Source organism: Humulus lupulus, chromosome 1 (genome assembly GCF_963169125.1).
Source record: "Humulus lupulus chromosome 1, drHumLupu1.1, whole genome shotgun sequence".
NCBI lineage: Eukaryota > Viridiplantae > Streptophyta > Magnoliopsida > Rosales > Cannabaceae > Humulus > Humulus lupulus.
In genome coordinates, this window is record NC_084793.1 from 67,440,176 (window position 1) to 67,464,545 (window position 24,370).

General features: G+C 35.0%; 1 non-coding gene across 1 annotated transcript; it reads left to right on the top strand.

Moving 5' to 3' along the window:
• Window positions 1-11,031: 11,031 nt before the first annotated feature.
• On the top strand, window positions 11,032-11,141 carry LOC133813759 (small nucleolar RNA R71). Its single transcript, XR_009884758.1, has one exon. It is a non-coding gene; the product is annotated as a small nucleolar RNA R71 (small nucleolar RNA).
• Window positions 11,142-24,370: the final 13,229 nt, after the last annotated feature.

Genomic DNA, 24,370 nt, shown 5'->3' on the forward strand with positions numbered 1-24,370 from the left:
CACTCTTTGGTCACTTGGGGGGTAGGACCATCTATACAGTCCAGAATAAAAAAAAAAAAAAAGGTGCAAAGCTTAGAGCTTAGTCCTAATCTGGATTCGTATAGATTGGGGGGTCAAAACCCAACTCCCAAAAAATTGGTATAGACCTAACATGCTCTGAGACAATTTAATCCTTATTTATTGTTTCCCCATAATGGTCGAGAATTGTTGGAACTCGAATCTTAGGATTGAAATGATTAAATTTAGTCTTTTAAACGGTCCAGGTCGTTGAGACCTGAACAATAAATTCAAGACAAATTAATCATATTATATTTGACAATTTCTTAACGGTCCAAGCCGTTGGAATCTGAACCTCAGGTTCGGGATAAGTTAATTAACTAATTTCTACCTAAGAACTCTTTAATTGTCCAGGCTGTTAAAACTAAGTGATATCTTAGAAGTCCAAAACGGTCTAGGCTGTTGGAACCTAAACCGCAAATTCCGGATAATTAAATTTACTAATTTCTACCTAAGAACACTTTAATTATCCAGGCCATTAAAACTAAGTCATATATGAGAAGTCCATAACGGTCCAGGCCGTCGTTGGAACCTGAACCATAGATTCGGGATAAATCAGTTAAATTATATTCAGTAAGTCCAAAACGATTAAGGTCGTTTAAACCTGAACCTTGGTTTTAGGACAAGTTAATCCACTTCCACAATTTTTCCCCTAATGATCTTGGCCATTGGAACCAATATTCCACATCTAAAAAATTCATGCATAGTGGTAAAACACTTGGTGAATTTTTAAAGAAATATATGAGCATAAAGCATGAAATAAAGATGTGCAAGGATACAAACAAATATAATAACTGAAGAATAAGATAAATCATTGTCTTAAGCACATTAGCGCCCATAAAAAATATGTTCAAAAACAAAAGAGAGAGGAAGTCCCAAATAAAATTACAAAGTCTCAGGCCTAGGCTTCGTTTTGATCTGGAACATCCGAAGCGGTTTCACCCTGTGGATCCTCAGCAATGAGCTCTGCATCTTCTTTCTCCTTGGCCTCAAACTCGGCCCTTTTTTCAGCCAGATCTGGATAGGCGAGGAGATTCATATTCTTGTTTTGGATTCAGTCCATCTAAATGGCTTCATCAAAAGTGGTCGCCAGCAACACTACAGCCTGCTTCTTCTCCTTGCGAGCCTCCACGCTCCGCTTCAACTCCAGCTAGGCCTGGACCTCCAAAGCCTAGACTTGGGTCCCGAGAGACTCCATCTGCTCCTACTCTTGACGAATTTGGGCCTCAGATGCCTCCAAGAGTGCCTTGGTCGAAGCTTCCGAGCCACAAGCACTGGACAATTCTGTCTCCAGGTTGTCCACTGTTAGGATTAATGCCCTAAAAGCATGTAAAGACATTTTATTGGTTTTAAATAAAAGTACAATTTAATGTTATAATTATTGTTTAAATTAATTATATAATAATATCAAGAAAATTTCATATTCATTCATGAGAGTATGATCTTGTATTAGTACGAGAGAATTAAGATCATATATAAAGAATAAAATAATTAGTAACATATTAAAGTAAGGAATCTTCAATGAATGGTTACTAGTACGGTTTATCTAAGCATACGAGATGCAAGTAATCTAGATTCAGATTACTGATGTGGATAGACATCTTAGTAAAGGTGTTGTATATAATAGAGATTATATATGACAAGACCGATGAGAATTAATTATTTTTATAAACTTGTAGTTTGAACAAGAGATTTAATTCTTGTCATAATAGATGATCATTTGTAGATCAGTCTAAATCCTGATTATTCATGAACTCTTGTTTATTTTTATTGGATCTTTTGATTAAATCGTTAAGGTCTCTTAGAATAATGAGGTAATGACTTTTGTTTTGGAGATTCAATATCATGGATGGCTAGGAACATGAATTACAATATTGGAATCCATGTTGTCCTAACGGATCGAATATTGGTTCCCTTAAGGGTTGATTCTGGAACTGAACAGTTATTGAGCTCAAATCTATAATTATATTATAGATTAATTATTTGCTAGTGAATTAATGGTACTTCAGGATCAAGGGGTAATTAGAAGGGTAAAATGATAATTTTGACAAGCCCTAATTAACGAACCAATAATGGAGGACAAAACTACATATATTGATTATATCAATGGACTACTAGAGAAAACTCTGTAAATATAATTCTATACATACTTAGAGTGCAATTCCATATTTATAGTGGAGAAATCATAGAATTAATAAATAAGATTATTAGATTAAAGAGTTTAATTAATAATTTGGTTTATTGGAGCTTCGTATTTTAGGTCCATTGTCCTCAGATCACCTCTGTCCTACACTATCAAGGGTAAGGATGTCAAAAGTAAAATTTATTAAGAGAAATAATTATTTGATAATTATGGGTAATTGATTAATTGTGAATTAATTAATTAATTAACTATATAGTTATTATTTTTAAACACTATAGCTTAAAATTAATATTAATCTTGTTTGGATTACTATAAAGAGAGAAAATAATAAATATCTTATTCATAATATGATATTTATTTATTTATTTTAAAACTGATATTTTAAGATAAAGTTTATTTTGAATTAACTGATATTTATGTTGGAATGAATATCTTATCTTAAAAGTTGATTAAATAAACAAATGAGAAAATTAGGGCAACCCTAATAAGGCTGGGCGACACACACTGTACAGTACAGTGTGTGGCGCCTAGCAGCAGGGATTTTACCCCTGAGATTTGAATTTTGAATTTCAAATAAATTTGTTTAAACAATTATTTAATTATTATTTTTTAATGTGATTTAAATAGATAATTAAATGAAAATATCTAATCAGTTGTAATTTTGAATTATATTTTAATTAAATAAAGATTATTTAATTAGATTAAATATCTTTATAAATCTCATATACGTGATATTCAGGAAATGATGGATAATCAGACTCACTCTATAAAGCGATAGTTTTCTCTAAACCTGGAAACTATTCTAAACCTTCTAGATCTCATGTGTTGAGTACATCTAGGGAGTCAGATAAATCAACCTTTTGAATCTTACGTGCCCACACACGTCCTTGTGTGTTTGAGGATTGGTCTGGAAGATCAAGGTGTGAGATCTCAGAACACTGGATAGGAAGATCGTTGATTTATACAAAAAGACTCAAGCACACTTGATAGGCTACAAGAGATAATCCTTGATCTATTTGTATGTGATTTAATATTTATATATGTATATGATCCTGGCTGGTATTAATATTTATTAAAATGGGTCCATATATTCCGCTGTGTACCTTTGATTTGATCACTTAATACCAACAGTTGAAAGATTTCTTGAAGTGTTTATGGATGACTTTTCTATATTTGGATCCTCTTTTGATAAATGTTTGCACCATCTTTCACTTGTTTTAATTCGTTGCAAGGAGAAAAATCTTGTGCTTAACTGGGAAAAATGTCATTTTATAGTTAAAAAAGGAATTGTTTTAGGTCATGTAATCTCATTTGAGGGAATAGAAGTTGATAAGCAAAAGTTAATCTTATTTCAAAAATTCCCCCACCTAAAATTGTGAAAGAAATTAGATCATTCATAGGCCATGCTGGTTTCTATAGAAGATTTATAAGACTTTAGCAAAACTTCTCGGCCTTTATGCCATTTACTTGGAAAATAAAATGTTTTTGTCTTTGATAATGATTGTCATGTTGCCTTTGATAAATTGAAAAATCTTTTGAGTACTGCAACCATTATTTGACCCCCTGATTGGAAAATACCTTTTGAAATAATGTGTGATGCTTCTGATTATGCTATAGGTGCTGCCTTAGGACAAAGACTTGAAAAAAATACATCATCTAATTTACTATGCTAGCAAAACTTTAAATGATGCTCAATTAAATTATTCCACATCCGAGAAAGAATTGCTTGCTATTATTTTTGCATTGGATAAATTTAGATCTTATTTGTTAGGGTCTAAAATTATTGTCTATTCTGATCATGCTGCATTAAAATATTTTGAGGTCGAAAAAACATGATAAGTCTCGTTTGATTCGTTGGATCCTGCTTTTACAAGAATTCGACTTAGAAATACATGATAAAAAGGGGCTGAAAATATTGTAGTTGATCATTTATCTAGACTAGTTGTTGAAATTATACATGATTCCATTCCTATTATTGAAACTTTTCCTAATGAACAATTGATGCATGTTTCTTCTTTGCCTTGGTATGCTAATACAAGTAGCAAATTCAAGTAACACAAATTAAATCACACATAAAAATAAACAAACATTAAAAAAAATAGAATACAAGTTACCAAGAGTAATCGCAAGCAATCAAATAACTTGGTAAATAGGATCCTCAAGGAGGATTTCATTCACTTCATCGGTTTTTAATTCTAAAAATGGTTTTAATTTTTGTCCATTAACTTTAAAAATATAACCATTGTTGGATTTTCAATTTCGATGGCCCCGTGTGGAAAAATGACTCGAACAATATAGGGACTGGTCCACCTAGAACGTAATTTTCCTAGAAATAAATGCAACTGAGAGTTGTATAAAAGGACTTTCTGACCTGGAGAAAAATATTTTCTCAAAATATTTTTGTCATGGTAAAATTTCATATAATCCTTATATGTTTTTGAATAATTATGCATCATTCCTAATTTCGTCTAGTTCATATAGTTGAAGCTTTCTTTTCTCACCTGCCTTGTCTAAAGAAAAATTTAACTACTTAATAGCCCAAAAGGCTCTATGTTCTAACTCAATAGGTAAGTGGCACACCTTCCCATACCCAAGTCTATAGGGTGACATGTCAATGGCCATTTTGTACACGGTACGATACGCCCATAATGCATCAGTGAGTCTTAAGGACCAATCTTTCCTAGTTGGATTAATAGTTTTATCTAAAATGTGCTTAACTTCCGTATTAGACACTTCAACTTGACCACTATTTTGTGGGTGATATGGTGTTGAGACTTTATGTGTAATGCCATATTATTTTATCAAATGTTCAAATGGCTTATTACAAAAGTGTGCACTGTTATCACTAATGATAGCACGTGGTGAACCAAAATGGGAAAATATATTTTCTTTCAAAAACTGAAGCACAACTTTGTGGTCATTAGTGTGGCATGCAATAGCTTCAACCCATTTAGACACATAATCAACTCCAACAAGAATATAAAGATTACCAAAAGAGTTAGGAAATGGTCCCATAAAATTAATGCCCCAAACATCAAATATGTCAATTATAAGAATAGGATTCAAAGGCAACACGTATGTATCACAAAAGATAGTAGGCCAATAAAACCACATTGTAAAACTTTAGCAGCTGTTTTCTTACCACTAAAATGTCCTCCACATGCATGATCATGACAAAAAGATATAATTTTAGATTGGTCACAATTTGGAATGCATCTTCTAATTATTTGTTCAAGGCAGTATTTAAACAAGTAAGGATCATCCCAAATAAAAATTTTCACCTCAGAATAAATTTTAGATTTATCATGCTTAGACCAATGAGATTGTATTTCTTTAGTGACCAAATAATTCACAATATCAACATACCAAGGCAAAGAATAAACATGAATCAACTGTTCATCAGGAAAAGTTTCAGTGATAGGAATGGAATCATGTATAGTTTCAACAACTAGTCTAGATAAATGATCAACAACAACATTTTCAGACCCCTTTTTATCACGTATTTCTAAGTCAAATTCTTGTAAAAGAAGGATCCAACGGATCAAACGAGACTTAGCATCTTTTTTCGACAAGAGATATTTTAATGCAGTATGATCATAATAGACAATAATTTTAGACCCTTAGAAATAAGATCTAAATTTCTCCAATGCAAAAACAACAGCAAGCAATTCTTTCTCTGATGTGGAATAATTTAATTGAGCATCATTTAAAGTTTTGCTAGCATAGTAAATTACATGAGGTATTTTTTCAAGTCTTTGTCCTAAGACAGCACCTATAGCATAATCAGAAGCATCACACATTATTTCAAAAGGTATTTCCCAATCAAGGGGTCGAATAATGGGTGCAGTACTCAAAAGATTTTTCAATTTATCAAAGACAACATGACAATCATTATTAAAGACAAAAGCATTTTCTTTTCCAAGTAAATGGCATAAAGGCCGAGAAATTTTGTTAAATTCTTTTATAAATCTTCTATAGAAACCGGCATGGCCTAAGAATGATCTAATTTTTTTCACAGTTTTAGGTGGGGGAAGTTTTGAAATAAGATCAACTTTTGCTTATCAATTTCTATTCCCTCAGATGAGATTACATGACCTAAAACAATTCATTTTTTAACTATAAAATGACATTTTTCCTATTTAAGCACAAGATTTTTCTCTTTGCAACGAATTGAAACAAGTAAAAGATGGTGCAAACATTCATCAAAAGAGGATCCAAATACAGAGAAGTCATCCATAAACCCTTCAAGAAATCTTTCAATTGTTGGTATTAAATGATTAAATCAAAGGTACGCAGTGGAATATATGGACCCATTTTTAATAAATATTAATATCAGTTAGGATCATACACATATATAAATATTAAATCACATACAAATAGATCAGGGATTACCTCTTGTAGCCTATCAAGTGTCCTTGAGACTTTTTGTATAAATCAACGATCTTCCTATCCAGTATTCTGAGATCTCCCACCATGATCTTCTAGACCAATCCTCAAACACACAAGGACGTGTGTGGACACGTAAGATTCAAAAGGTTGATTTATGTGACTCCCTAGATGTACTCAACACATGAGATCTAGAGAGTTTTGACAGAGAGAAGGTTTAGAATAGTTTTCAGGTTTAGAGAAAACTATCGCTTTAGAGAGCGAGTATGATTATCCATCATTTTCTGAATATCACGTATACCAAATTTATAAAGATATTTAATCTAATTAAATAATCTTTATTTAATTAAAATATAATTCATCTTAAAACTAATTATATATTTTCATTTAATTATCTATTTAAATCATATTTAAAAAGAATAATTAAATAATTGATTAAACAAATTTATTTGAAATTCAAAATTCAAATCCCAGGGATAAAATCCCTGATGTTAGGCGCCATACACTGTACTGTATAGTGTGTGTCGCCTAGCCCTATTAGGGTTGCCCTAATTTTCTCATTTGTTTATTTAATCAACTTTTAAGACAAGATATTTATTCCAACATAAATATCAGTTAATTCAAAATTAACTTTATCTTAAAATATCAGTTTTAAATTAAATAAATAAATATCATATTATAAATAAGATATTTATTATTTTCTCTATTTATATTAATCCAAACAAGATTAATATTAATTTTAACCTATAGTTTTTCAAAATAAAAACTATATAGTTAAATAATTAATTAATTCACAATTAATCAATTACCCATAATTATCAAATAATTATTTCATTGCCCTGAAAAATCAATTCCTTTTCAATTTAGTCATTTCTCTTAATGAATCTTTCTTTTGACATCCTTACCCATGACAGTGTAGGACAGAGGTTATTTGGGGACCATAGACATATAATACGAAGCTCCAATAAACCAGATTATTAATTAAACTCTTTAATCTAATAATCTTATTTATTAATTCCATGATTACTCCACTATAAATATAGAATTACACTCTAAGTATTTATAGAATTATTTTTACAAAGTTTTCTCTAGTATTCCATTAATATAATCAATATATGTAATTTTGTCCTCCATTATTGGTTCGTTAATTAGAGCTGGTCAAAATTATCGCTTTACCCTTATAATTACTTCTTGATCCTTAAGTACCATTAATTCACTAGCGAATAATTAATTTATAATCTAATTATAGATTTTTAGCTCAATACCTATTCAGTTCCAAAATTAACCCTTAAGGGAACCAATAGTCGATCCGTTATGAAAGCATGGATTCCAATATTGTAATTCATATTCCCAGCCATCCATGATATTGAATCTCCAAAACAAAAGTCATTAGCCTCATTATTCTAAGAGGCCTTAACAAGTTAATCAAAAGATCCAATAAACATAAACAAGAGTTCATGAATACTCAGGATTTAGACTGATCTATAAATGATCATCTATTATGACAAGAATTAAATCTTTTTTCAAATGACAAGTTTATAAAAATAATTAATTCTCATCGGTCATGTCATATATAATATCTATTATATACAGAACCTTTACTAAGATGTCTATCCACATCAGTAATCTGAATCTAGATTACTTGCATCTCGTATACTTAGCAAACCATCTAGTAACCATTCATTAAAGATTCTTTACTTTAATATGTTACTAGCTATTTTATTCATTATATATGATCTTAATTCTCTCATACTAATACAAGATCATATTCTCATGAATGAATAGGGAATTTTCTTGATATTATTATATAATTAATTCAAACAATAATTATAACATTCAAATATAATAAAATTGTACCTTTATTTAAAACCAATAAAATGTCTTTAAGTACTTCTTGGGCATTAATCCTTACATCTACCATATCAGAAAAAATTGAAATAATACACCTTTGAAAAGTCACAGGTGCCTTTCATAGCCCAAAAGGTATGCAACGATAGGAAAAATTCCCGAAAGGGCATGTAAATGTAGTCTTTTCTTGATCTTCTGGGGCAATGGGGATTTGGTTATATCTCGAATACCCATCAAGAAAGAAATAATATGCATGGTCAGCTAAACGTTCAAGTATTTGATCAATAAAGGGTAATAGAAAGTGGTCTTTTCTAGTAACATTATTTATCTTTCTATAGTCTATGCACACTCTCCACCCCGTTTGTACACGAGTAGGGATTAATTCATTTTTCCCGTTTTCAACAATAGTGATCCCAAACTTCTTAGGCACAACTTGAACTGGACTAACCCATTAACTATAAGAAATAGGGTAAAAGATAGCTACGTCTAATAATCTAATGACCTCTTCTCTAACTACTTCTTTCATATTTGGATTTAGCCTTCTTTGACATTCTCGAGAGGTTTTAGAATTCTCTTCTAGATGGATTCTATGTATACGTATGGATGGGCTTATTCCTTTAATGTCTCCAATGGTCCAACCTATGACTTCTTTATATTTTCTATGGACATCTAACAATTTATCTTCTTGTTTTTATCTAAGGCAGATGCTATGATAACAGGTAAGGTTTCAGACTCTCCTAGAAAAGCATATTTTAAATTTTCTGGCAAATGTTTCAGGTCTAACTTTGGAGACTTGGAAATTGATTGAATATGATCTAGGGGTGAAAAATGTTCAGTTATGGTATCATTTAAGGGCATAGACTCTAACAAAGAATTCACATCATTCATGGAATCGTCAACATGTAAGCTCATACCAAAATATTTTTCACAAAAGTCCAGCAAGTCATTTCCATCATCTTCAAAAATATTCTCAATCATGTTAACTTCATGCATTTCCTCATACTTAACAGATTTAGCGACATTAAATACATTCAATTCAACAGTCATATGTCTAAAAGATAATTTTAAAACGCCATTACGACAATTAATGATTGCATTAGATGTAGCTAAGAATGGTCTACCTAAAATGATAGGAATTTGAGCTTGCACATTGTCCACAAGTTGAGTATCAAGAACAATGAAGTCAACAGGAGTAAAATTTATCAACTTTTATCAAAACATCTTCTATAATGCCTCTAGGAATTTTCACAGAAAAATCGACTTATTAAAGAGTTATAGAAGTAGGTTTTAGTTCACCAAGACCAGGTTGCTTATAAACAGAATAAGACAATAAATTCACACTAGCACCCAAATCAAGTAAAGTCTTGTTAATAAAATGATCACTAATAATGCATGAAATTGTGGGACACCCAAGATCTTTATATTTAACAAGACTCTTATATTGAATAAGTTCAGTTAAAAACGCATTTTTAGGAACATTAGTGTTTCTTTTTACAGTACAAAGTTCCTTCAAATATTTAGAGTAGGCGGGAATTTGTTTTATGGCATCTAAGAAAGGGATATTGATACTAACTTGTTTAAAAACTTCTAAGATGTCATTATATTGGTCGTCTTTTTTAATTAGAATTAATCTTTATGGGAATGGGGATTTTGAAATAACACGATGGATTGGATTATCCTCATTTGAAGAGTCATTGGCATTAGAACTAGAAGGTTGACTATTTTCTTTTTCTTTTTCAACCTCGGGTATGTAATCGGGTTTGACAATGTTCTTTCCAGACCTAAGAGTTGAAATTGATTTGACTTCTCCATTATGAATAGACTTTCATATCTCATATTGACCTTTTCGATTTGAGATAGGTTGACTAGGAAATGTTCCTTTTTCTCTATCAGCTAAAGCAGTAGCGAGTTGTCCTACTTGTGTCTCAAGTTTGGCAATTGATTGAGACTGGTTTTGTAGGATTTGTTGAGTGGATTGCATAAATTTTTGTAAAGTATCTTCTAAGGAAGGTTTCCTTTGTTGAGGATATGGTTGATTTTGTGGGGCATGATTTTGGTTTTGCGTGTTGTATTGGTGCCCTTGATTCATTGGAGGTTGGTTTTGTCTCCATGAAAAGTTTGGATGGTTTCTCCAATTTGGATTATAAGTGGATAAAAATGGGCTATCATTTTATTTCCCATAAGCATGAAGAGCATTGCCCTCCTCAGAAAAGGCCTCTTGGTAGGGAGAACATGATTGGACATTGTAGCAAGGATTAGAACATATTGAACAAATATCTTTTCTGCGTTGCATTGGAGAATTTATAGTTTGGCTTATGGCTAAAGCTTCTACCTTTCTTAGTAATTTGTATAGGGATGTTCTTAAGTCTAATTCATCTTTTACTTCATATGTTCCTCCTCTTTTTGGTGAATTAGTTGACCTAGACCTAGGATCAAAATAATTCCCTTGTTGTGAATTGACAGATAAATCTTCAAGGGCGTCCCAAGCTTCTAGCCCTTGAAATTGTAAAAAAATTTCAATATGCATAGATTGAATCATTTGACAATTAGAGGGAGTCAAACCATCATAAAAATATTTTGCAAGTCACCATTTTTCAAAACCATGATGAGGACATTTTAATAATAAATCTTTAAATCTTTCCCAACATTCATAAAAACTCTTGATTATCTTTTTGAAAAAAAACTCGGAGATTTCTCTCCTTAGACTATCAGTTTTAGACATAGGAAAAAATTTCAACAAGAATTTATTATAAAGTTGATCCCATGTAATTATAGACCATGCGGGAAAGGAATTTAACCAAACTTTTGATTTATCTTTTAATGAAAAGGGGAATAATCTTAGTTTGACTGACTCATCAGAAACATTTTGAAATCTAAATGTTGAACAAATTTCTAAGAAATCTTTGACATGGATGTAAGGATCCTCTCTATCTAACCCATAAAAAGATGGCAAAATTTGAATGATTGATGGTTTAAGCTCAAAATGGGTAGTAGAAGTGGTAGGAAAGACAATACATGAAGGAGCATTAGATGAAATAGGTGCAAAATATTCAAGCAACGTTTTTTCAGGTACAACATTTTCATCAACAGGATTTCTATTAATATTAGAAATTGGTTCCATGATGCTGAAGTTTTTACTAACACTTTCAATTTCAAACAAAGATAAACATCTTTTTACCAAACAATTTTTATAGTTACGTTCCCTATGATGCATACAATTTTCACAAACAGGGCAACAAAGATAATCTCAAACAAACAATTTTCTGATGTGGCAGATCAGTTAAACCGCAACCACAGAGCATACTTAGAATTTTTATAGATTTCACAACAATATAATTTTTATGGTTTACTTGTCCCCAGGCCTATTTGATTCCACTTACTCGCACACTACTAATAACTCCCCGGGGTTAATTAGCAGAGGCGGATTGTGAATTTTGTTCAAATTTCCTTTAAGCAAAAATTTCTTACGATGAAAAGACAAGATTTAGGATTTTTATCAAGTATTTTTTTCACAATTGAACAATAATATGATAAGAGAAATACAATGAGACAAAATAGATAATGTTAACTAAAATTGAACAAGATTTTGGAGGCATAGCATGCCATCAACCATGACAATAATAAAGTAAAAACTAGGAGGCAAAATTTCCATAAACTAGTAAATAAGGTAATAAAAAACTAGGAGGCACAAGTGCCATCAACTAAAGAAAAAAGTTGGGAGACAAAAATGCCATCAACCATAACAAAAATAAACCAAAAACTAGGAGGCAAAAATTACCATCAACTAGTAAATATGCACAAAAATATAACAACAAAAATGAATAAAGTAAATTACAAAAAATGTTAGGAGGCACAAGTGCCGTCAACTAAAAAATAGAAAGCATAAGTATAAATAGACATATATATAAGTAAATTTTTTATATGGATGGTAGAACCGTCCCAAATTTTCTTCTTATCTTTTTTTTCTTTAGTTATATATATATTATATTTTTGTATATATGTATTTTTTTAAGTGCAAAAATTAAATAACGAGTAGAAGAATTCACTAACCTTGAGATAAATTTTGTTTCTTTTCTTGCAACTCCCCGGCGATGGCGCCAAAATCTTAATGGACCCAAAATGAGTACGTTTTAAATATGTAAATCGTAAGCACACGAATGTATATATAGTATAGAGTTCGTGTAAGAAAGGATGTCGAACCCAAATGAGTTGTCTAAAATAAAAAAGAAAACTATTTTAAACCAACCGTAATAAACTCTAACCTAGCTCCAAAGATTGATGATGTGATATTGTGACAAGAAAATCAAATAAAGGGAATAAGAAAGAAATTAAAGACAATATATATAACTAAATTAATAATTGTAAACAAGATGGTAGAAGAAAGATTATTAAGATAATAGAATCCACAAAATATAAGTTCAATAATATTTATAAGTACATTGATTCCCAAGTTTTAGTAATAGTAGAAATTAATCAAACCATCACTTATTCAAATTAGATATTCTATTTAAGCACAAGTTATTATAGAAATATAGGATTTATCTTCACTTTTTAAGATATAATTTATAAGGCAAAGCATAATATTTGTGTTTTAAGCATTTGATGTGCACAATTTAATGGCACACCTTAATAAAAGAATATTATAATTTTGCACTAATGAAGAACAAAGTGTAAATATGTGCTAACAATAAAAAAAATATATGATATTTAAGATGAAAGAATATATTTGAAGAAGAAAAATCTATAAACATTGTTGCAAAAATGGGAAATCAACATAAAAAAATAAATACTATCTAGTTACATATTGTTTCATCATCACCTTAATAATCTTAAAAAGATTAGAAACTCATAACTAGAATAGAAATTACAAAACAAAGAGAATACATGCTTGGAAAATGCTCTTGAAAAACACTAAAATTAAGGAGAGAATGGTAGAATTGATGATGGTAATAAAAAATTAAGCACACCCTTAAAGTGGTCTTGAAATTACATATTTATAGCCAAAATGAGATTATTAAAATAATTAATTAAATTGATTAGATTAATTAAACTAATAATAATATGGCAAGTAGGGGTAAATTCTAGGGTGTCATGATGAATTTTGTAGTTAAATGTGTAGAAAAATTGGGTAAAAATTGGCATTTGAGGGACAAGGGGACAAGGAGACTGAGCTCAAGAGGAAAATGGCAGGTGGGTTTCGTTGGTTATGGCAGCTGGGCCGCAGGGGGCTGAAGGGCTAGCGAGCTGGTGCAGGTGAGGGTCGGGTTAGGTCGACTGGTGCAGGTGCGGGTCGGGTTGGGCTGAGTGAAGCAGCTGGGAAGGTGCGGGTCGGGTTGGGTCGACTGGTGCAGGTCAGCTGGAGGCGCGAGCCGGGCCGGGGGCAGGCGGGCCCAGGCCGTGGGCTTCATATCCGTGGAGGCTTTTCAGAAATGTCATTTTATTTTTCTTTCTTTTCCTTGAAAATGCCATCTTTTTCTTCATTTTTCTTGCTTGTCAAGAGCCAAAAAATACAACATATTTCCTATAAAATAAGCATAAATTAAATTAAAACTAAATATTTTCAATAATAAAATATACAACATAAGTTCCATGAAAATATTAATTAAAACTTTGACATTTTAGCTCAATAAAATCATATTTTTAACTTTTAATTTAACAACACTAATTTCAAATAATTAAACTAACAAATATTACAATAAAATGTTTGTAAAAACATATAAAAATATAAAAAAAAATACAATAAGACTAATAAATTCAAAATTACTTAATAAATTAATTAAAAAATCAAAGACTTAGCAACAATTAGCATAAAAAAATGGTAAAATAACTCTATTTTGTAGAGCTATCAGCCTTGAGCCTTATTAGGTAATTTGGGACGTTACAACTACCCCTTCCTTACAGGAATTTCGTCCTCGAAATTTCACCTGAACAGCTCGGGATATATATCCCGCATATCTAGCTCTAGCTCTTACGTCGCTTCCTCGACCTTGTTGTTCATCTTTAATACCTTAACTGAAGGTATGGTTTTGTTCCTCAGGAACTTGTCCTTACTATTAAAATATGAACTAGCTATTGCTCATAGGATAACTCTGCCTCCAGTTCCAGATTCTCATAACTCATTATATGAGTCTCATCTTTCACATACTTCCTCAGCATGGAAATATGAAATACGTTATGCACACTAGACAGTGCGAGGGGGTAAGGCCAACATATAGGCCACCTGATCAATCCTCTCTAGGATCTCAAATGGTCCAACAAACCTAGGGCTCAACTTTCCATTCTTCCAAAATCTCATCACCCCTCTCAGAGGTGAAATCCTCAGGAAGACATAGTCTCCCACCTGAAACTCCACGTTTCTCTGCTTTGGGTCTGAAAAGCCTTTTTGTCTACTCTGAGACGCGAGCATCCAAGCTCTAATCTTTTCAATAGCCTCAGTGGTTCTCTGAACTGCTTCAGGACCCAAATATTTCCTTTCACCCATCTCATCCCAGTGAATGGGCGATCTACACTTCCTACCATACATCATCTTATAAGGTGCCACTCCAATAGTTCATTGGTAGCTGTTATTATAGGAAAACTCTATCAGAGGCAAATATTTGCTCCAAGCCCCCTCAAATTTCAATAAACATGCTCTCAGCATGTCCTCCAATATCTGGATAGTTCTCTCAGACTGATCATCTGTCTGAGGATGATAAGTTGTACTGAACTTCCCCAAAACATGGAAGTAAGGATAGGGTCCCTATCAGACACGATAGACCTCGGGGTCCCATGAAGGTGAACTATCTCCCACACATAGAGATCTACATACTAGTCAACCATGTAATTCGTCCTCACTGGTAGAAAGAGAGTTGATTTCGTATACCAATCCACGATTACCCAACTGAATCGTGTTAGCCCACAGTCCTGGGAAATCCTACCACGAAATCCATCATGATGTCCTCCAATTTCCACTCTGGATATCCAGAGGCTGTAACTACCCTACTGGTCTCTGATGCTCTGCCTTCACCTGCTAACAGGTCAAGCACTTCGCCACATACTCGGTCACATCCCTCTTCATCCCATACCACCAATATAAGGCTTTCAGATCTTGGTACATCTTCGTGGCGCCTGGATGTAGAGAATAAGGGGTAATATGAGATTCATCCAGAATCTCTTGTCTAATCCAGTGTCCATCGGAATGCAGATCTGATCCATGTATCTCAATAAATCTATGTGTGACACTTTATAGTCCTTAGCTACTCCAACTAGGACATCCCCTCTAATCTTTCCCAACTATGGGTCACTTAACTATTTCTCTTGTTCATATCTAGAAGAGTAGACTGAAGCGTAATGTTGGCTAACTGGCCCACCAATAACTCTATTCTAGCTCTGGTCATATCCTTTGCTAACTCTCTGGATATATGTCTCGCATTGTACCACTGCTGTAAGTTCCAGATCATGTGTGGAGTACCTCTGCTCATACTCTTTCAGCTGACGTGATGCATAGACAATCACTTTTCATGTCTGCATAAGGACACAACCTAGGCCATGCCTCAAAGCGTCACAATAAACCATAAACTTGTCCTGATTTGTGGGAATACTCGGAAGTGGAGTGGTGATCAAATTCTTCTTCAGTCTCTGGAAACTGTCCTCAAACTTGTTTGACCATATGAACCTCTAGTTCTTGCATGTCAACTCTGTCAGTGGTGACGCAATCTTGGAAATCCCCTCTACAAAGCATCTGTAAAAACCTGCTAATCCAAAGAAACTTCTGATCTCTTAAGCATTCTTCGCCCTGGGCCAATCTCTAACTGCCTCAATTTTCACTAGATCCACCATAATTCCATCCTTACTGACTATGTGACCTAGAAAGTAACCTGTGGCAACCAGAACTCGTACTTCTTGAATTTCGCATACAACCTGTGCTCCCTCAGCCCACCAACCTGAGATGTTGCTTGTGCTCTGTCTCTGATTGACCAATATATCATCGATAAAGACAGTCACAAATCGCTCCAAGTAATCTTTGAACACTCTGTCCATCAGATCTATAAATGATGGTGGTCCATTAGTCAATCCAAATGACATCACCAAAAACTCATAATGCCCATACCTGGTGCAAAACGTTGCCTTCGGTATATCCTCCCCTCTGATCCTCAACTGGTGGTAACCAAATTGAAGATCTATCTTGGAGAATACCATCCTACCTTATAATTGATCAAATAGATCAACAATCATTAGCAGATGATACCTGTTCTTGATAGTCAACTTGTTCAGTTTTCTATAATCGATACACATCCTCAGAGAACCATCTTTCTTCTTTACGAAGAGAACTGGTGCGCCCCATGAAGAGAAATTGGGCCTGATGAAACCCAAGTCTAGTAACTCCTGTAATCGAACCTTTAGTTCCTTCAGCTCTGCTGGAGCCATCCTATATGGTACCCTAAACACGGGCTCTGTCCTTGGTGCCAATTTAATCACAAACTCTATAGGTAACCCTGGTAGATCCTCTGGAAACACATCTAGAAATTCACAAACTAATCTGGTCTATCCTAGTCCCACTGGCATGACCTAAGTGGTATCCACCACACTAGCTAAGAACCCCATGCATCTTCCATGCAATAGGTCTCTAGCTCTAAGTATTGATATCATAAGTATACGGGGTCCATGCATAGTGCCAACTAATACAGAGGAATCCTCACCCTCAGGCTCAAAGGTTACAATCTTCATCTTGCAATCTATCATTGCCCCATACTTGGCTAACCAATCCATATCCAAGATCATAAAAAAGTCAGTCATAACCAACTCTATCTAGTCAACCGACACTCTTTACCATCCACTTTCACTGGTAATGACTCGGTCCCTCTCTTAAAAAACTACTAGTTCCTCGGTAGGTGATAGGGTCCCAAATTCTTAACACAACATAATCACGTAATCAACATACCAAATATATGTCTCTTCTAGATGCAAAAAAACAAGGAAAACATGGCACCCGGACCCATCAACATAATATAAGAATCAGAACCAGAACCAGGAAGATGACCTGTTACTACTGAGGGACTAGCCTCAACCTCAGATTGTGTCAGAGTGAACACTCGAGTTGAAGTCACGTTGTCCGCCACCTTTGGTTCTTTCTTCCTCAGCCTTAGGCAATCCCTCCTAAGGTCCCCAACCATCCCACATATGAAACATGCCCTTGCTTGGTAGTCCCTCAGATGGTGCCTCTTGCATTGAGCACATTCCGGGTAGCGCTTCCAATCCTCGCCCCTATCCTGTTGGCCTATCTAAGTGTTTCTGAACCCCTCATCCAGCCCAGGGGTGTTGAATATATCGGTGCCAAATTAAGGGGGGTATCACTGCCTGAACTCTGCGCTCTACGGCGCTCTTCCTCCATATCTCGTTTCCTATGCCCTCAACGACAGGGGCCCTCCCTACCACTTGAGCATAGGTAGAGATCTCATGTACTGGGGCAATCCTAATGCCTTAAGTTATCCCGTAATTCAACCCTCAAATAAATCGCTCTTTCCGAGCCACGTCCGTTGGTACCATATCAAAAGAAAACTTGGTCAACCCATCAAACGTGTTAACATATTCTGTTACTCTCGTATTTCCCCGAACCAGATTCAGAAATTCATTTATCTTTGCGGTCTTAACTGAGCCACTATAGTATCTCTCATTAAACAATTGCCTAAATTCTTCCTAGTTCACCATAGTTGTATCTCGCGTCTGGGATACCACTTCCCACCAAGCCCGGGCATCCTCCCGTAACACATACATAGCAAAAATCACCCTATCATGACCTACCACTCCCATAAAGTCGAGGATGGAGCAAACTGTTGCGAATTTTCCTAAGTGTGTGCAAGTGTACACAATCGTCAAACAAGTAATAAAGTGAAAGTAATTTTTATCATCTCATCAGGGATTTCCAAAAAAATATTGTAAAAATCAACACCAAACAATTTGGGGTACAATTTTTTTTTTTTTTTATGATTTAATTAATTGAACTAAAAAAAAACTAAACAAGAGAATTAAAATAGGTCTTGAATACTAAATCTAGAAAATGACAAATTGTGATTAATATTATGATAAAAGTTAGGCATATCAAATCCCCCTAATTTGTAATTTTGCCTCTGATGTTGCAACAAATTTCATAGCAAAGTTCTCTTGTAACTAGGATTTCCAATTTAATGCACATGACATTTTTCCAAATGCTCATGTTAAAGTTCCAACAATTAAATTCACATACTCCTATGCTAAATTTAATTTCAAGAACATAATTTCAAGCATCAATCCTTCAAGTTTTCATGGAGAATAAAATATCCCTAAGTTATCCACCAATCAATAACAAAGTTATCAACATGCATCAATCAAGCATTTCCACTAATTCTAACCCTTACCGAATTAAAACTAGCTTGTTTCTCACCTAAGTTGATCACTCTCAAGCAAGAGTTTGCACAATAAATATAGCTTAAATGAACAAGAGACCAATTGCATAAAACATTCAACAACTTGGGGTTGATTACAAATTAGGGTTCATCAATATCCCTAACACAAAAAAATTAACTCAGTCAAAATACACATATCACCACAACATATATTCAACATTATCTCAAGAGTTCAAGATGAGAAAAATAAAATTATAGGAAAAGAGAGTTTAGAGAGACAAGCCAAAATAATAGAAATCTTCTATTATTTGTCGTCTAACTCTTCTTCTTCTTCTTCTTCTAGCTTCCTCCTCCTAGGTTTTTCCCCTTCTTTTCTTGATGTTTCAGCTCCAAAGGTGCAGAAAACTCTTTCAATGGTGTATTGGGCGGATGGGTTTTTTTCTTAGAGAAGTTGGTATCTTTTGTTGGCTCAAAAAGGGTATAAACCCTCTCTTTCTCCCTCTACATGTGGGGACCACTCCCTTCTCAGACTTTTTCAACTGCTTTCCACATCATATTCCCACTATTCAAGTCTCTCCACCTCATTTAATCACATGCCAAGTGTGCAAACTTTATGCTGCAGCAAAGTTGACTGATGTTACAACAAAGTACCAGAATTTCAGGTCCAAAATGATTTCCTTGCACATGCTTCACTAAGCTTTCCAAGCACCCTCTCTTTATGCCTTCAAAATAGATACCACATTTTTAGAACATAATCTCATTATTTTCCACAAGAGTTATCATTACTTAAAACAACATACACAAACAAAGTTAAAAGACAAAATGACTAAAACCACACAATAATAACACAAACTAATTATTTCACTTAAATTTTTAAGTCCAAAATCTCAATTAATAACTCTAAAATATAGAGTTATCACACCCCAAAACTTAATCCATTGCTTGCCCCGAGTGATGACTCTAAAAGCAAAGAAAAGAAAAGAAACAAAGAAATCCAACTCAACACAAGACACACACGCAAAGTAACAATTTAAGAAGACATAACACACCACACAACTATAACAGACACAACCAACAACACAAAGACTCAAAATAAAACAACACTAGGAATCAATTTGGAAATGGTCATATCAAAGTGGGAATATAACTCTTAAATCAGTGATTCAAAGGATAACTGAAGTGTATATGCAAGCCATGTTCCTCAAGTATTAAGATGCTATCAAACCAATAATCAAGTGTTTACCCCTAAAGTGTATACATAGCTCTTCCCAAACATTCTCAATTCCCCCTAAAGTAAATTAGACCTTGATCCTAAAGCCTAATTATTGTCTCCATAAGTTGGCTTAATGATTCCCTCTCCACTAATGTAGATAAACACTAACCAAGGATCAAAAGGTCTTTAACAAGCTTATAGTGTAAGGCTTAGGTGCGGGTGGTTAAAATAAGTCATTTTAGGCTCAATTCACTTTAAAAGCACCTTAATTTTCCTAAGACCAAGAAAGATCTCACACTCACTTCCCCAAAAGATTACCCCCCAAAAATCAAAGTCACTCTTGCCATTATTCTTTATTGCTAACATAGACAGAAACAAAGAAAGAAATAAAGGAAATGAGACATAATGATATAATTTCATTTTTATATAAGATGCTACACCCCCAAACTTGCTTTTAACTATATCAACATAATTTGCAACTCTTTGATTTTTTTTTCAATTCTAGGGGTGCACTCTTTTCTTTAAAAATACACCTTTATATATATATATATATATAAATGTAAATAAAATAATGGCAAGGACACAACATGAGATCCACTTCCCCCAAACTTAAAATGAGATCCACACTAAAATACCATTCACAAAGGCACACTCATCTCACTCTCCCTCATGATGCAACACTCAACATATATCAAAGAAAAATCAAGGTGCTCAAAAGGTATGGTGAATGCATATGTATATAGCTAGGCTAGCATGTGGTAAAGAAAGAAAGGGGGTCTAGTAAGCTTAATGGGGTGACTAAGGATAAAAGAGTATATAATGGTTGGCTAGAAAGGCTCAAACAGTCCAAACATGGCCTAAATCATGTCCTTGGTTTAGTGTTGTCTAGGATTTCGCCTTAAGGGAACCACTAAGCAATTCCAGAAACATAAGCTCTCCCAAAAATCTAGCTAACTTTATGGGTTCAAGAAATTATTGGTCAAGCTATGCACACAAAATTGGGACACATTCTCATTATGGTTGAATTAGCACCAAAAACTTTAAGTGTTAAGGGCTCGCTCATACACAAGAGTTAACAAATGATGCAATTTTGTTTTCTGACATTTTATCATCAAGCCATTCCACACTTAAACACAACCACTACAATAATTGATTCCATTATAACTAGACTCAAGACTTCAAACAAAACACGCCTAACAATACCTAAAACATAAGAAACATAAAGGAAATCAAAACAACACAACAGTTATAAACAACACCCCCCCAAACTTAAGGGAGAGCACTGTCCTCAATGCACAAAAACAACATAACAAAAAGAACAGATAAAATGTGTAACATAAACAAAATAGAACAGGGAATGAAAATGATGCTGGAAAATAAATAAAGTCCCTCTACTTTCCATCCTCCTCCTCGTCTGAAGAGGCAGGTGCAGCGGATGGTTCAGGTGCATGCCACTGCTCCATGATGGCCTCAGGAAACGGTGGGAAAAGCTCGGGGGGTCGGAAAGAGTGACGAATACATCGTCACGCTGGCGCACATAGCCCCAATAGGTGTGTGCTGCTGGGCCTCCATATGATGCATCATACTAAGAATATTCTTATGAGTGGCATAAAGCACAACGACAATGGGGTTCGAAGGCATAGCAGAGTCATGGGCAGACGATGGCGGTGGGGCAGAGGTCGAGGCCTGCTCTCTCTGAATGGAAATAACTTTGGTAACCTTCCGAATTGTATGTTCATCAATATAATCAGGAGAGTAACGTTGTTCATCATCCGGAGCTAGGGGCACACCCACATTGCGACACAAGGCAGTGATCAATGTGGGAAAAAATAATGGCCCCTTGTTCTTGATATCACCCAAGGCGACGATCTCTTCTGAAATAAGCTCCCCCACATTAATTGATAGGCCAGTCAAAATGCTAAAAAGTAGGACGACATGATCTTTGTTGACCGAGGTGTCATGAGTGGTGGGCAACATGTTGGTTTTGATAAAATGATTCCAAACACGAGTAGGAGTCGTCAAGGAAGTGCGGGGAATAGTATGAGCTCCAAATTTTGGTGAAACATTCCATTGTGTGCCCGCCAAAGTAACTTCTGTCAACATCTTGGCAAGGTCCGCATCACTTTGGTGAGGGGCAACGTCTCCATACTCATCTGCATCGATATTAGGCAACCCAAAAATAGCATTGATGTCTTGAGGTGCATAACTAACTGGCTTGCCCCGGACCGTGACTTGTCTCAATTTCTATGACACAAAGTTGGCATAGAATTATTTTACCAAAGGAACGACACCTTCGTGAGGTGCTGTACAAAAATTAAGCCACCCTCGATTGTTAATCACATTGGTCACATAATCCAGATTTCCAATAGTGGGGAAGGATCTCTCAAACCAAATATCCCGCCCGACAAGTTTTCTAAATTTTTCGGTAGCCCTCGAGGATATAAACTTTTCAACAACAGGGTGTTCATGTGCCACTGACTTTTTCTTTCTATTTGCTACTTGCTTGGTTCTAGGCATAATGCTCAATAACAAAAATTTCAACAGCCACAGTGAATTGTAGTGCCCAAAGTGAGGAAACAAGAGTAATACGGTACCTTGGAGGAGCAGGATACCCTGGTGAATGTACTTGGTTGTTGGAAAAATTTCTTGAGACCCTAATGAAGAAAATCCAATGGGCTGCCAATCTTGATCGAGAATCGGCAAGTGAGAGTGGGAATGGGTCTCGAGTGTGGAATGGCACGGGTTGGATCTTGGTGTCGGGTTAGGGGGGTCAGGTGGAGTAGTGGGTTTGTGGGTTGGGGTTGTGAGATGTGGGTTCGTGGTCGCAGCTAATGGAGGCGGCTAGGAGGTGAATCGATTGGGAGGTGGACGGTTTGGCAGGGGGCCATGGGATCGGGATTGGGTTCGTGCTCGGAGCTGGGGGGTTTGGGTTCGTGGGTCGTGGGTCGTGGGTCGTGGGGGATGGGGTAGGTGGATCTGGGGGTTTGGGTTCGTGGGAGGTTGGTGGGTCATGGGAGGCGTCGGGCTAGTGGATCAGAGACGGGGGGACCGTGGGATCTTGGGCGGCTGTGGTGTTGTGGGTTCAGGTGGCGACGGGTTGCGGAGAAGGTTGGGAGGCCATTGGTGGTGCGGCTGGGAGATGGGGTTCGTGGTGGCGAGGGTTGGAACTGGGTGTGGGGAATCGGGGTTGTGGGTGCATGGGTGGCTGGGAGGTTGGGGGTGGTGGCTAGGTGGTTAAAGAGAAAAGGGGAAGGGGAAGATGATGAACTTAGGGTTTCAAAAATAGACTAGGGCTTTGGACATGAGATTTTGGCCCAAATTTTACTCTTCTTGTGTTGTAACAACTTTGTTGTAACATCATAGAACTTGGCTGCAGCAACACCAAGTCAGAGAGCAAGCTAACTTTGATGTTGTAACATCATGAAACTTTGCTGCAGCAACAGAAAATCAGAGAGCAAGCCCAATTTGATGTTGCAACATCATGGAACTTTGCTGCAGCAACAACATGTCAGAGAGCAAGCCCAATTTGATGTTGTAACATCATGGATCTTTGCTGCAGCAACAGCAAGTTAGAGAGCAAGCTAAATTTGATGTTGTAACATCATGGAACTTTGCTGCAGCAACAGCAAGTCAGAGAGCAAGCCCAATTCGATGTTTCATCACCCAAACTTTGCAACCCCTTTTAAATTCCATTTTTCCTGCAACCATAAACACATTAAACCATCAGAATTCAATGTCCCAAAGAAATGTAATATATACATATATATAAATATTTTTCTTTCTTTTTCACATATTTCTTTTTTTTTTCAATCAATTTTTTTCATATATATAGGGATATTTTCGGCATAAGTACCCAATGTTTGGGTTTTGTATGCGGTATAGACCCAATGTTTATTTTTAGTGGCAATAGTACCCAAAGTCAGTAAAAGTGTAATTCCGTCAGCCTCCTCCGTTAGGTCTCCGTTTCGTGATGACTAGACCAACACATGTCACTCTGTGAATGGTCCAGCTCAATAATATTTTTAAAATAATTATGATTTGGACCAATAAAAACGTGACACCTGTCTGCCAAATCAGCTCATTAACAGACCTAATGGAGCAGACTGGCGGAATTATACTTTTACTGACTTTGGGTACTATTGCCACTAAAAATAAAAATTGGGTCTATGTCGCATACAAAAATCAAACATTGGGTACTTATGCCGCAATTATCCCATATATATATATATTACACATCTATATAAAACTTGGGTTGCTCTACAATTAAATCTCAAATTTCCACAGCAACCCCAATTTTTACATATTCTTCAAGGATCCTCCAAAGAGATTGAGCACTTGTTTTGCTCAACCTCACCTCCCCAA